At 38.2% G+C, this 14,461-nt stretch overlaps 1 non-coding gene across 1 annotated transcript; it reads right to left on the bottom strand.

Moving 5' to 3' along the window:
- Positions 1-4,989: 4,989 nt before the first annotated feature.
- On the bottom strand, positions 4,990-5,095 carry LOC140870166 (small nucleolar RNA R71). Its single transcript, XR_012147141.1, has one exon. It is a non-coding gene; the product is annotated as a small nucleolar RNA R71 (small nucleolar RNA).
- Between the last annotated feature and the right edge of the window lie 9,366 nt (positions 5,096-14,461).

The raw sequence follows: 14,461 nt of genomic DNA, 5'->3' as shown, positions 1-14,461 counted from the left end.
ATATGTGATATTATATGCATGAAGGATGATCGAGAGCCATGACCAATGTGCTAGGTGTATGCTAGGATATTTTTCATGTCTCAACTTGTATAATTTTATTTGATAAAATTAAAGTGAGCCTGGTTTATGGCTCGTTCCCACCCCTTGATATGTATCCCTTATGTGTCATGGCTATTCAAATGTAAATATTTGTAATAGTAGGAGATCAAAATTGGAAGATGGTGGACCCGATGATCAAGATGACGACATGTAAAATATTGCAAGCTTATGTAATAAGTTGCATTTGCATCCCTGCATTTACCTAGGATTTGGACCTTGATCCATGCTTGGCTCGCATGGATCAAATAGTATTGGCAATCGATCATCCTTATTTAATTGTCATATTATGATATATGCGATATATAGTAATATGCATGTATGTATATTATTCGATAATATAGTTGCATGAATCCAGCAAACATACAAAATAATGGCACACGATTTTAAATAAAATGATGAGACAATTTCAAAATTAAAATCCCTCATTTTGAATATGATTCAAAATTTATATCAAGCCATAAAAGTAAAAATTAAAAGAGTTTAATTTATTCTTGTCTTCCATCAACGGTGGTTGCATGATGAACATTACCCGCGGTCAGTGTCTGGCTCATATTATTGGGGAGACCTGGACGCCGGAAAGCTGTGACTTCCACTGACATAGGAGATGTGAATTGGGTTGAACTCCCATGACTTCGGCTCATATTATTGAGGGAACTCATGGCGACCGTCCACTACGATTCAACATTGATGGGTTGGCTTGACACTCGAAGATAAACGACGTCATATTATTGAGTCCTTATCAAGAGTGAGACGAAACACATAGAGGTTGCATGGAGATGCAATTGGGCTCTACCTTTTAGAAATTATGATTGGCTGATATTATTCGGGATCATAGTTGTCTAGATTGGACTCTACGTGCTCACTAAGGAAATACATTTCCCGTTTTCATCAGAGGGTGGTGAAAATGTCAAAATAGTGGGAGGAAATTTATAAAATTAAAGTCCATATTTTATATATTAAAATTATTTTAAAATAATTAGTAACGATTATCTGTTTTCATTTTCAATATGTTTAAGATGTCGACACGCAATCCACTTTCTGCTATTCTCGATCAAAACAAGCTAACCGGACCTAATTATCAAGACTGGATAAGAAATCTAAAGATTGTTATAAACTCTGAGAGGATTGCGTATGTGCTTGAAAAGAAGCCACCGAAGGAAGCAGCTCCTAACATCAGTGCGACTGAGTTAACCAAGCTTGAGAAATGGTGGGACCATGATCTCCAAGCTAAGAGCTACATCATGGCTTCTATGTTGAATGAACTGCAAAGACGGTTTGAAGATGCTGTGAATGCTGCTGACATTCATTTTCATCTGAAAGAGTTATACGGTGTTCAAACTCGATCAGAAAGACACGCAACTGTGAAAGAACTCATGACTACACGCTTGCGAGAAGGGGCTTCGGTCCATGAGCATGGTGTTAGGATGATTGGGTTAGTTGAGAAATTAGTGGGACTCGATGTGGTTATGCCTCATGAGCTCTCGACTGATATTCTCTTGTTGTCTTTACCTTCCTCGTTCGACGGATTTGTGGTTAATTTTAATATGAACAAGATAGAGGTCACCCTTGAAGAGTTGGTCAATATGCTTGTTTATTATGAGGCCACAATCAAAAAGGAAAAGCCTGTTCTATTTGTGGGATCGTCGTCTGGAACGAAAAAGGGATCTCAAAACAAGGGAAAAAACGTTCTGCCCCTACAGTTAAGAACAAGCCTAATAAAAGGCCATACAAGAAACCTGCTCAAGGGCCCAAAAAGCCAAATAAATCAGAACAAGTCTGTTTCCACTGCAACAAGCCTGGACATTGGAGGCGTAATTGCACTGAATATCTTGCCCAGAAGCGTTCTGGACATGGTATGTTTTATATTGAAATTAATATCTCAATGAATTATTCTTCTTGGGTATTGGATATCGTATGTGGTTCTCATCTATGCAATGATTTGCAGGTGATGACAAGAAGCAAGAAACTTAGAGAAGGTGAGAACTTTCTAAGACTTGGAAATGGAGCAAGGGTTGCTGGCAAGGCCAAAGAAGATATTATTTTAATATTAAACAATGATTTTAAGTTGCTTTTGAGAGATGTTTTGTATGTTCCTGAATTGATTAAAAATATTATTTCTATTTCTACGCTTGATAGAGATGGTTATTCTTGTATTTTTGCAAAAGGTGTTTGCAATATATATAAGAATGAATGTTTGATTGGAACTGGTGAATTAAAAAATGATCTCTATAACTTAAAATTAAAAGATATTCCATTGAACAATGTCCAAACAGTAACAACAACAAATAAAAGAAAACAAGATAGTCAAAACCCAGCACATATATGGCACGCTAGACTAGGTCATATTTCTCAAAGAAGAATGCACAAACTAGTGGGAGAGGGCATGTTCGACATGTCAGATATAAACTCTCTAACTACTTGTGAATCTTGTCTGAAAGGAAAAATGACCAAGACTCCCTTTAATGGGAATGTAGAACGTGCACATGGTCTTTTGGATTTGATCCACACAGACGTATGTGGCCCCCTAAATGTTAGCACTAAATATGGGCAGTTCTACTTCATTACCTTTACTGATGATTTTTTGAGGTATGGGTATGTGTATTTGATGAAATACAAGTCTGAAGCATTTGAAAAGTTCAAAGAATTCAGATCTGAAGTAGAGAAACAATTGGGAAAAAGTATTAAAACACTCCGATCTGATCGAGGTGGAGAAAACTTGAGTACTGAATTTTTGGACTATCTTAAAGAGAATGGGATTCTCTCACAATGGACTCCACCAGGAATGCCACAATTGAATGGTGTTTCTGAAAATCGAAATCGAACTTTGATGGACATGGTTCGATCTATGATGGGATTCTGATAAGTGCATTTTGTGCACTTAATTTGTATATGATATTACTTAAATTTTGGAATTTATTGGTAGATATTACGTGAGATTGTTGTTGTTTTTGTGTTTGTAGGAATTTATGGACATTGAAGAGTTTTAGTGGAATTAAGCCTAAAATATGGAGATTTAAAGGAAGGTTGAAGAGTTGGAAAAGAGAAGGAAATGTTTTAATTCGAACAGAAGGCGCGCCCGCGCTGATAAACGCGCGCCCGCGCTGTCAGTGAGAAAGTTGACGAGCAAAATTCGAGGCCTAGGCGTGCCCGCGCTGACTTGAGGCGCGCCCACGCCATTGATGTTATTTTTCAAAGAAATTGATGCGAGAAGGAGGCGCGCCCGCGCCGACGTCTGTTTGGAAATTTTAAGTCTGATTTTTTTGGGAAGTTTGGGGTATCTTTGGTATTAATTTTGGACGATGGTTAGGTCATATTAAAGAGACTTTTCTGAGTCATAAAGAAAAATCAGCCGCCAATACACACAATATTCTAGAGAGCACTTTTGTGAGTTCTTGGAGTGAAGGGTTTGAAGGTTGCTTGGAGCGAAGAAGAAGATTTTCGACCGGACACGGAAGAAAGACTTCGAATTTGTTTCTCTTTTCGTTATTTTATTTTGATTGTTGAGATTATATTTGAGATATTAAACATGATTTGGTTTTTATTGAATTTGAGCATGAACTAATTTTCTCTAGTCTAGAGGTTGATGTAGCTTGGTTGAGACAATATTCATGAATCTTTGATTTTAATGAATTGAATTTCTAGTGATTAATTGTGTTTCTAGATTTGAATGTCTTCTTAATTTACTGGCCATAAATTGAGTTGTTATATTTACTTAGAATCATTGCTCGGGAGAGGGGATTTTGAGTAGGATCAATAGAAACTACACTATTAATTGTTTATATAGCTCGGGAGAGTATATAGCTTTAATAGAACCTTTAAGGAACATCGTTTTACACATATCACTACTTCTAGATTTTTAATAGGGATATTGAAATCGAATTGTAGTTGATACACTCTATTTGTTGCTCGAGAGAGGGGAATAGAATAATCTAAGTGTTCTTGGTTATTAATCAAAGGAAATTCATAAAATAGCTTAATTAGGATTGAATATTGTCAAGACCAAGTGAAATCAAAACCTCTAGACTATATTTCTCAAATTGGTATTTTCTCTAAAGTTTGTGTGTGCGTGAGCTTGATAACTCCTCTTTATTGATTTAATCTTTCAGCAAATTTCAAAAGTTTGATTTTTTTAGATAAAACTAAGACTATTTTAATTAAAAGTATTGAATAGTTTCAAATTATTCCCTGTGGGATCGACACTCTCTCTTTCACTTTACTAAAACTTGAAACTCATACGCTTGCGAGGAAAATTCACAACAAATTTTTGGCGCCGCTGCCGGGGAATAATTTTTTATTTTGTTTAGTCTTGTTACCAATTAGTCAAAGTTTTAATTTAGAATTTTTTTATTTTAATTTAAGTACTAATAAATTGTTATTGTTTGTAACTGCAGCTTATGCGAAGATCCCAAAGTGCGAATTCTTTGCTCTTTGATCCAGAGATTGAACGAACTGCACGCGCTTTGAGAAGAGCAAGGAGAGAAGAACAACGTAACATGGCTGAAGAAGATGTTCATGAACTGCCCTTGGTGCCAATTAGAGATCACTTTAGGCCGACGATCCAGGCTCACTATTCTGGAATCGCTCGAGGGACAATAAATGCCAACAACTTTGAGTTGAAACCGGCATTAATTAACATGGTTAAGCAGAACCAATTCAATGGAACTGCTACTGCTGACCCTCACTTACACTTGCGCACTTTTTTAGAGATTACTGATACTGTTAAAATAAATGGTGTTCCTGAAGATACAATACGCTTACGTTTGTTTCCTTTTTCTCTCAGGGACAAGGCACGGAGTTGGCTACAGTCACTGCCATTAGGACGCATCACAACTTGGGAAGATATGGCTGTGAAATTTTTGGAAAAGTTTTTTCCACCATCCAAGGCAACCCAACTGAAGATTGAGATCAGTACCTTTCAACAGCACGATTCAGAACAGTTATATGAGGCATGGGAAAGGTACAAAGATTTGTTACGGCGTTGTCCTAATCATAATTTTGCAGATTGGGAAGAAATAGAGTTTTTCTACAATGGACTGAATGCGCCTACAAGAATGTCTGTGGACTCTGCTGCTGGAGGTACAATATTTGCCAAGGACCCCATTCAGGCTTATGATATGTTGGAACAGATGACTATCAATAGTTATCAATGGCCGTCTGAACATATGGGAGTTAAGAAGGGAGTATACAGTGTGGATCCTCTTACATCCATTACTGCACAACTATCTGCATTGAGTACACAAGTGGCTTCTCTGAACAAGGTGAATATCGCAGAACCTACAGGCATGTCAGTCGCCATTGATGAATCTCATCCGCCTGAGGAAGCTCAGTACATTAATCCCAGAGGTTATGGGAATTATCGAGGTAACCCTCCACCTAATGCTTATCATCCTGGCTTACGTAATCATGAAAACTTTTCTTATGCCAACAACAAGAATGTGTTGAAACCCCCTCCGGGATTCAATACAAATCAAGGGGAAGGTAAAGCATCTTTGGAGGATGTTGTGGCTACATTTGTTACTGAATCGAACAAGAGGATGTCGAGGACTGAAACTCGAATGGACAACATGGAGACACACATGGGAAGTTTGGGAGCTATGATGAAATCCATGGAGACACAGATTGGACAGCTTGCCAATGCTTTGAAGGATCAAAATAGAGGACAATTTCCTAGCAACACAGAAGTGAATCCAAGAGAACAATGCAAAGCAGTTGAATTAAGAAGTGGGAAGAAGTTAGAAGCTGAAGAGCAAAGCAAAGCAAAGCAAAAGAAGTAGTTGATCCAGTGGTTGAAGAAATTGTGGTTGAAGAGCCCAAGAAGGAATCTGAATCTAAACCGATGTATAAGCCACAACTTCCTTATCCACAGCGATTTAAGAAAAAGGCCCTTGATGAGCAGTTTTCCAAGTTCCTAGACATCTTCAAGAAGATACACATCAATATTCCTTTTGCAGATGTCTTGGAACAAATGCCTAACTATGCAAAGTTCATCAAGGATGTAATTGTTGGAAAACTATGATCAGATCAATCAGAATTGATACCTGGTGCAGTGGAAGTTTAAAAATTTTATATGGAACGATTCCATAATAGGTATCAAAACTTTACGATTAAATTGTGTGTGTAAAAATTAAATAACAATTATAAATTTTTACCTCCAATCTCGAATCGAGATTATTGACACCAACAGATTACTCTGCTCTTGTTGTATATCCCTGGAACTGATGGACGAACTGTTCTTCAATCAGGTCCACGAACAGAGATTTAATCCCTCTGATAGATTGCAATAGAAAATCTATCAGAAGTTTCTACGAAGAGAATTAACGAATTTGATCCGTTAAACCAGACTGTAAATTCAAAATCACAGACTGGAATTTTTCGAGCAGAGAGGGGAGATAGGGGCGGCGGCCACTAGGTCTCAAAACCCTAGTGAATTTCGAAAATTATGCCTCTGTTGTGTCTAATTTTTGTACTGCAATAACTTATTTATAATGTAGGCCGCTAACAGCTTAGGGCCCATTAGTCATAAGTTCAAGCCCGACAAGCAAAGCCCGCATGTTCAGAAATTAATATAAAATTCATCGTGACTCCGATTGATAAACCGATTTCACCAATGTGCACAGAAACCATTTCTGCACCTTTTAAAGTCAAGATAAATTTTTCTGAATCCGAATTCAGTGATTTCCAAAAATGCCCATCCCTATGTCATTTTAGGAAATCTTACTCCTCTACTCTTAAATAAGAAGTCCAACTTCTTTGTTCATTAAATTTAACTCTTTAAATTTAACTATCTCAATGGGGATTAAAAATCCATTACTCTGTGTGACCCTCAATGGTTCAGGGATACAGCTAGCCGTGGGCTCACAACTCCTTGTGACTCGGAACAACAATTTCCGACTTGCCCATCGAATCATGGTAAGAGCGCCTAGCAACATCGCCCCATGATTCCCTAGGTATCACTGATAGTGCCTACAAGAACCAATAGATTTTGGTTAGCGTACAGTACGGTCCCTTCATCCATATATCCCGATCGAATCAACAACCATTGGTAAATCGAGAGTCGTTCGAGATTCGATAACTATGCAATACATCTTGAAGATCAAATAGTGACATCGCATGTGCTACTAAGAAACCATTTCTTAAAACACATCATGTACTCTGGCCAGAGATTTGTCACACTAATATCTCCTCAGATCGCATAGGATATCCACACTCGCAAGTATGTGGTGAATCCTTGACAACAATGCATCGACTCCTATATGTGTTGTAACTGTACCCAATCCCGATACCTGATGACCCCAATAGAGTCGGTAAACGAGTCAAAGCACAGTACTAGCATATAGAGTCTCAATGATGTTTCAAGTAGTAAAGGACTAATGGTGTACAACCAAAACCGCAGACTTTATCCACTCGATAAGTGATAACCACTTGGAAAGTCCGGATAGGGTAGTTCGATCATTCATCATATGAATATCCATTTGCATGCTTCGAACATATCTATGTTCCCTACCAATGAAACGTGGTACTCTGCATCGCAAATGCTAGTCTCAAACTCGAGCGATCCTTATCCTTATTATCGGACGGCTCAATCGACTAGGAACGATTTAGAATATACAGTGACTATAAGATGTGTTTCATGATAGACATCCTCATGTTCTACCACATCTTACATACACTATAGTATATTCAAGGTCTTTATCAAAACAACAATAGTATATCACAATATAACAATATGAAGAAAGATAAAGTCATTGCCATTAATAAAAGTGTAAATTATATTTAAACAAAAGATTGTTTATACAAAGAGTCATCAAAGCCCTTATCCACAAGTTGGCTCACCGGGCACCCACTCTTTCAATCTCCCACTTGCCCTAAAGCCAACTAGTCATACTACGTAGACCCATTGCTTCGCGATGTTTGTCAAATAATGGTCCTGGCAAGGGCTTAGTAAGTGGATCAGCGATATTGTCTGCAGAGGCCACTCTTTCGATAGTGATGTCTCCTCTTTCCACAATCTCCCGGATGATGTGGTATTTCCTCAGTACGTGTTTGGATCTTTGATGAGACCTTGGTTCCTTTGCCTGAGCAACGGCACCCGTGTTGTCACAGTACACCGGGACTGGACCAACAACTTCAGGAATAACGCCCAACTCTTGGACGAAATTCCTCATCCAAACGGCCTCTTTAGCAGCAGCTGATGCTGCAATGTATTCTGCCTCAGTGGTGGAATCCGTTGTGGTGTCCTGCTTGGAACTCTTCCAAGAGACAGCACCGCCATTGAGCATGAACACAAATCCAGAGGTTGACTTCGAGTCATCCACATCACTTTGGAAGCTAGAGTCGGTATAGCCTTTCAATTTCAATTCTCTTCCTCCATACACCATGAACATATTCTTAGTCCTTCGTAAGTACTTAAGAATGTCCTTCACGGCTTTCCAATGCATTTGACCGGGATTAGCTTGATATCTGCTCGTGACACTCAGAGCAAATGCTACATCCGGTCTGGTAGATATCATCCCATACATGATACTACCTATGGCTGACGCATATGGTACATGTGTCATTTTCTCTATCTCTTCATCAGTCTTGGGACACATAGACTTGGATAAAGAAACACCATGACACATGGGTAGATGTCCTCTCTTGGACCCATCCATTGAAAACCGTTTCAATATGGTGTCGATGTAGGTTGCTTGAGTGAGTCCTATCATTCTCTTAGATCTATCTCTATAGATCTGTATCCCTAGAATATAGGATGCCTCACCCAAATCCTTCATCGAGAATCTACCTGATAACCATATCTTTGTTGACTGCAACATCCCTACATCATTCCCAATGAGTAGGATGTCATCAACATAAAGTACTAAGAATGTCACAGTATCCTTAACTACTTTCTTGTACACGCATGGTTCCTCCGGGTTCTTGATGAAACCAAAATCCTTTATTGTTTCATCAAATTTCTGGTTCCAACTTCTTGATGCTTGTTTTAGACCATAGATTGATCTCTGAAGCTTGCATACCTTATTCTCACTTCCCATGGATGTGTATCCCTCAGGCTGCATCATATAGATTTCTTCCTTAATGTCTCCATTAAGAAAAGTAGTCTTCACATCCATTTGCCATATCTCATAGTCATACCAAGCAGCTATGGCAATAAGGATTCTTATGGACTTGAACATTGCAACTGGTGAAAAGGTTTCATCATAGTCAACTCCTTGTCTTTGAGTATAACCTTTCGCCACCAATCGCGCCTTGTAGGTCAACACCTTACCATCAGGCCCAAGCATTCTCTTGTAAATCCATTTACACCCTATTGGAACAATTCCATCGGGAGGATCTACTAAAGACCAAACTTGGTTTGTATGCATCGAATCTATTTCCGACTGCATAGCTTCAAGCCATAAATTTGAATCCGCATCAGAAATTGCTTCCTTGAAGTTTCTTGGATCACATCCAACATCGGGTTCACCTTGATCCCCTTCAAGAAGAAGACCATATCGAATAGGAGGTCTAGAAGTCCTCTCGGATCTTCTAGGTATAGGCGTGTCTATCAATGGTTCCTGAGGTGTAGGATCATTATTTTGTATTTTGGGTTCTTCTCGAATTTCTTCGAGTTCCATCATCTCGCCTTTCTTATCTGATAAGAACTCCTTCTCCAAGAAGGTGGCATTCCTCGAAACAAACACCTTTGTTTCAGCAGGATGATAGAAATAATATCCGATTGAATTCTTCGGATACCCTACAAAATAACATAAGGTGGATCGACTATCCAACTTATCTCCCACTATCTGCTTCACGTAAGCAGGACATCCCCAAATCCTCAAGTACGAATACTTAGGAGCTTTGCCATTCCATAACTCGTATGGTGTTTTGTCCACTTCTTTAGTGTGGACGTTGTTCAACAACAATACCGCCGTTTCAAGCGCATAGCCCCAAAACGAAGGTGGAAGCTCAGTGAAGCTCATCATGGATCAAACCATGTCCAACAAAGTTCGATTACGACGCTCCGATACACCATTCAGCTGAGGTGTCATAGGAGGAGTCCACTGAGAGAGAATCCCATTCTCTTTCAGATAGTCTAAAAACTCGGTACTCAAGTATTCTCCACCTCGATCCGATCGAAGTGCTTTAATACTTTTACCCAGCTTGTTTTCTACTTCAATCTTGAATTCTTTGAACTTTTCAAATGCTTCAGACTTATATTTCATTAAATATAAATACCTATACCTAGAATAATCATCAGTAAAGGTAATGAAGTAGGTGTGGCCATATTGAGTACCAATTCTAAATGGACCACAAACGTCTGTATGGATCAAATCCAACAGATTTTGACTACGCTCAGGTTTTCCCTTAAAAGGAGATTTAGTCATTTTTCCTTTCAGGCAGGATTCACAAGTAGGTAGAGAGTTAATATCAGACATATCAAACATGCCCTCTCCCACTAGCTTGTTCATCCTCCTTGAGGAAATATGACCTAGCCTAGCATGCCAAAGGTTTGCCGGGTTTTGACTATCGATTTTCCTTTTGTTTGTTGTTGCCGGTTTATCAACATAATTTATTGGAACGTCTTTTAGTTTTAAGTTATATAGATCGTTTTCAAGTTGTCCATTTCCAATCAAACATTCATTCTTGTAAATATTGCAAATCCCATTCACAAAATTGCAAGAATAACCATCTCTATCAAGCATAGAAACAGAAATAATGTTTTTAATCAAATCTGGAACAAATAAAACATCTCTCAAAAGTAACTTAAAACCGTTCTGCAAAATTAAATAAATATCTCCCACAGCTTTAGCTTCAACTCTGGAACCATTTCCGAGCCTCAGCTGGGTCTCACCCATTCTAAGCCTGCGACTTCTTGTCATCACCTGCAAATCATTGCAAATGTGAGATCCACATCCGGTATCCAATACCCAAGAAGTAGTATTAAGTGAAACATTTATTTCAATATAGAACATACCCTTCGCAGTTCGCAACTGCTCTAGATATTCCTTGCAGTTACGCTTCCAATGACCGGGCTTCTTGCAGTAATGGCAAACATCCTCATGTTTGTTCCCATTGGAAGTCTTTGTCTTGCTCTTCTTCCTTGGAAAAACCTTCTTGGATGGGGCAGAACGCTTCTTTCCCTTTTCACTTGGCCCCTTTTTCGAATTCGAGGAGGAGCCAACCAAGAGTACCGGTTTATCCTTCTTAATTGTGGCTTCATAAGTCACAAGCATATTGACCATCTCTTCAAGGGTGGCCTCTATCTTGTTCATATTGAAGTTTATCACAAAACCTTCAAAAGATGTAGGAAGTGAAAGAAGCAGTAGGTCTACATTCAGCTCGTGGTCCAACACCAATTCGAGGGTCACCAACTTCTGGATGAGCCAAATCATACGTACCCCATGATCACGGACTGAAGTCCCATCACGCATGCGGCACGTCATTAGCTCCTTGACAGTGGAGAACCTTTCTGCCCTCGATTGTGCCCCAAATAGATCCTTGAGTTGCATATGAATGTCAGCAGCATTCAATGCATCCTCAAATTGCCTTTGGAGATCATCAGACATAGAAGCTTGCATGTAACACTTGGCCTTGATATCATGGTCCCACCATTTATCAAGTTCTGCCAACTTTTCCGGAGTCACATCAGCCGATGCTTCTTTCGGAGGAGCCTTTTCTAACACGTAGAAAATCTTCTCCGAGACCAAGACTATCTTCAGTTTACGGAACCATTCCGTATAGTTTGCGCCAGTCAATTTGTTATTTTCGAGAATTGAGTATAGAGGATTTCGCGAATTCATCTTTATAAAATACTGAAAAGAAACAGACAAATATCAGTGATTGTTTAATTAATTTACTAAGACATAAAATAGGCAAAATTTATTTTATGAATCTCACTCCCACTATTTTAACGATTTCACTACCCTCTAGTGAAAACGGGAAACTGTTTTCCTTAGTGAGAACATGGAGTCCAATTGACAAACTATGGTCCCGAATAATATCAGTCAACCATAATTTTCAAAAGGTAGAGCCCAATTGCTTCCAAAGCAACCTCCACGTTTTTATCTCATGTCCAATAAGGGCCCAATAATATGACGCCGTTTATTGTGACATGTCAAGATGACCCATCAATATTAAGTTGTGATGGACGGTCGCCATGTGGATTCCCCAATAATATGAGCCGATCCCATGGGAGTTCCATCCAACTTACAACATGTGTCGATCCAATGTACAGCTTTCCGACGGACGGACCCCTCCAATAATATGAGCCGGACCGTATCCGCGGGTAGCATCTCATACATTGATCGTTGATGGAAGGTAGGAACATTTAAACAATTTTAAATTTCCTTTATTTATCTTGATATCAATTTTAAATCGTATTTAAAATGAGGGATTTTAATTTTGAAAATTTTTCTCATCATTTTAAAATTTTGTATGCTCGCCGGATTCACACAATTTTGTCTAAAACATGCATACAACAATAATATCATATATTATATAGGATGATCGATTCCATTTCTAATCGACCCGTGGTTGCCAATCACGAGTCTTAGTCCAATCCTAGGTAATATGCAGTATGCAATGCAATCCTATTACATTGAGCTTCCAATTTACATTTCTTCTGTCTTTATTGTCTGCTGGGCCCACCTCCGTCTTCAAATCTACATCTCCCACTAAATCTAATGTATTTACAATAAATAACAATGACAAGTAGGGGATACATTTTTAAGGGGTGGGAACGGGCCATAAACCAAGCCCACTTTTATTACATATGACAATTCATATTGGGCCATAAACCAGGCCCATTAATAAATCCAATAACAATAAAAACAAATGTAAATTCCTAACATACACCTACAAAATTGGTCATGGCAATCGATCATCCTTATCCAATAATATTTAATTCAAAATTAATTTATTGGATAACATGCAGTGGAAATTTAAATTAAAAGGATAAAATCATATTCCATATATAAAATCTTATTTTACATATAAAATCATATTTTATCTTTTTATCAAATAAAATCATATTTTACATATAAAATCCAATTTTATACATAAAATCATATTTTACTCAATATTTCCATAAGATCATATCTTATCATCAATTGTACCAAAAATAATTAATTTCAAAATTCAATTTAACGGATAAAATATTTAAATTTTCCAAAAATTCAAATTTATCCAAAAATTAATTTTAAAAATTTCGGACTCGAACAATTCGATCCGATGCCTCGTGGACCAATCAAAACAATTTTCGATCGGACCAAAAATAGAATTTTAACATATTAAAATTTTAATTTTAAAATTTAAAAATAATTTTCGCGGGCCGCCCGGTACGTTCCCGGGCTGCCCGTGCCCCAAAGGGGCTCGGGCCGGGCAGCCCAGCTGCCCTGTGCAGCGCCGTGCGCCGCCCTGCACAGCGCCTAGCGCTGCGCTGGGCAGCGATCCAATCGCTGCCCGGGTTTTGCCCGAAAAAAAAATTATTTTAAAATATTTATTTTGTTTCAAAAACCGAGGCTTAAAAATTTTCGTACAATCGATTAATTTAATCGCTTGATCTGAGCAACCTGTCTCTGATACCACTGTTGGAAAACTGTGATCAGATCAATCAGAATTGATACCCGATGCAGCGGAAGTTTAAAAATTTTATATGGAACGATTCCATAATGGGTATCAAAACTTTACGATTAAATTGTGTGTGTAAAAATTAAATAACAATTATAAATTTTTACCTCCAATCTCGAATCGAGATTATGGACACCAACAGATTACTCTGCTCTTGTTGTATATCCCTGGAACTGATGGACGAACTGTTCTTCAATCAGGTCCACGAACAGAGATTTAATCCCTCTGATAGATTGCACTAGAAAATCTATCAGAAGTTTCTACGAAGAGAATTAACGAATTTGATCCGTTAAACCAGACTGTAAATTCAAAATCACAGACTGGAATTTTTCGAGCAAAGAGGGGAGATAGGGGCGGCGGCCACTAGGTCTCAAAACCCTAGTGAATTTCGAAAATTATGCCTCTGTTGTGTCTAATTTCTGTACTGCAATAACTTATTTATAATGTAGGCCGCTAACAGCTTAGGGCCCATTAGTCATAAGTTCAAGCCCGACAAGCAAAGCCCGCATGTTCAGAAATTAATATAAAATTCATCGTGACTCCGATTGATAAACCGATTTCACCAATGTGCATAGAAACCATTTCTGCACCTTTTAAAGTCAAGATAAATTTTTCTGAATCCGAATTCAGTGATTTCCAAAAATGCCCATCCCTATGTCATTTTAGGAAATCTTACTCCTCTACTCTTAAATAAGAAGTCCAACTTCTTTGTTCATTAAATTTAACTCTTTAAATTTAACTATCTCAACGGGGA

This window comes from Henckelia pumila, chromosome 4, assembly GCF_033568475.1.
Source record: "Henckelia pumila isolate YLH828 chromosome 4, ASM3356847v2, whole genome shotgun sequence".
Lineage (NCBI taxonomy): Eukaryota > Viridiplantae > Streptophyta > Magnoliopsida > Lamiales > Gesneriaceae > Henckelia > Henckelia pumila.
The sequence above is the reverse complement of the archived record's forward strand: the minus strand, read 5'-3'. Positions and strand labels throughout refer to the sequence as shown.